Genomic DNA, 2,110 nt, shown 5'->3' on the forward strand with positions numbered 1-2,110 from the left:
ATAAAATGTTAACAAATATTTAATGTCAATAAACATTTTATAATATTTAAATAATACTATATGATCTTATCAATTTATTATTTTAAGATTATATGTGCTTTAAAAAATTTCAGATACTAATATATTTTAATACATGTATATAAAAGTCAATATAACCCTAAATAGTGTTGACAAATATCTTCCAGATGTGAAAGAATAAAAAATCTTTATAAACAAAACACTTTAAAAATTATTCAATTTTTTTACAGAATTCATATTTCATATCATAATTTTAAATAAATATCAAATATAATCTTATAAAAATATAAAAAATTTTATATTAAATCATCATTAATCTATAATAAACAGTAAACTTATTTTAGTGAACTTTATATATAAATAAGAAGTTATTAACTGACCAAAAGTATTTTATAAGTTTTAGTGCATTTAAATAATATATAGCATTGCATATTAGACACATTAATGTATAATATATTTATAATTATTTATAATAGAATTTTCCGTAAACATTTTAATTTTGTTAAAAATATTATTAGCCTTTAATTGTAAATTATTATAAATATTTAAGATAATATATAAACCTAAAAATTTGTAAATTTTTAATTTTTCAAATATTGAATAATAAAATTATACATTAAAATATAATATTTAATAATAAATTTATATTCTTATATGTATATAAAATTATAAATATATTTATTTTTGTCTTCCTTTTTAATAGTTTGTACTTTATTTTAATTACATTGTTACAGTACTTCATGAATACATTAAATAATAATGTTGAATTTATACAGTAGAATCTATTTATTGTAATCACTTTCATATTCATCCATAGGATATTGTCAAAACATGTTAAAGCAATTAAAAAATATATAACTCGAAAATTTATTTATTATACTATTATTAACTTACATATTTGGGATATATTAATTTTGATAACATTAAATGACTGATGATAATATATGTAATTACAGTAAATGGGTTATACTGTATTTACAGTGTTTCAGAATAGCTTAATTGATATTTTATTATATGTCTTCAAAAAAATTTTAACAATCTAGTTATTATTTAACAACTGAAGATTTGGAAAAATGAAGATTGAAATTATAACATGTTCAGTTTACATTTATAAGTTTTAAATTTAATCACTCAATTACTTTTTCCAATTACAAAATAATTCATTGCTCTTTAATGTAAAAATAGAAATAACTTTATTAAATTTATTACAGAATTGTTATATAACACTAACAACTTACAAAAATGTACAACCTTTTTCAAGAAATCAAATAATGTTTATTTGACTTCTTGAAGGTTTTTACATTGTTAGCATTACAGTATTATATAACAGGTTATGGAGGTATTGTTTTCTTGTTTAGAATACAATTCTTTACAAAATTAAATATTTTATCATAATGAAATTATTTGTTTTTTCATTTAATAGATAATTATTCTGATTTTTCCCAAGTGAATAATTAATTAAGCAAAATTTAAAATTGTAACATAACAATAATAATAATAGTAAGGGGTGTAATTATATTTAGTTTTATTTTATTCTAAAATATTTCATATATAAAAATAGTGATGCTAGAAATGCCGGATTAAGTTGTTTATCATCATCATCATCATCATCATCATCATCATCATCATCATGTATATAAATTATACAGATTTAATCTGTAACTATATATATATTTACAGATGTATAAATTATAGGCCTTTATAGATCTACATATTACATAATACATATTTTAAGATATCTAATTTCATTAGGTATCATCTATATATATAAAAATGAATGTGTGTGTGTGTGTGTGTGTGTCCTTCGTGCATTACCACACCGTTTATCCGATTGCCGTGAAACTTTGGGAAGTTGTTTAATATACTCCGGCGAAGATTTGTGGCATAGTACGATTGCCATAAAACTTTGGAAAGTTTTTTAATACACTCCCGCAAAGGTTTTTGGCATAGTACATTTATCTTACGATAGATGGCGCGCGTTTACACGAGCATTCGAGCATAGTGTGTTCGATCGATTTCAAATTGTGAAGACCATTTCCCCCTTCAAAAAATATTTCTATATATGCATTTGTGAACTGTTATTTACGATATT

Source organism: Centruroides sculpturatus, unplaced genomic scaffold (genome assembly GCF_000671375.1).
Source record: "Centruroides sculpturatus isolate CEXI.00-Female unplaced genomic scaffold, Cexi_2.0 scaffold1479, whole genome shotgun sequence".
NCBI lineage: Eukaryota > Metazoa > Arthropoda > Arachnida > Scorpiones > Buthidae > Centruroides > Centruroides sculpturatus.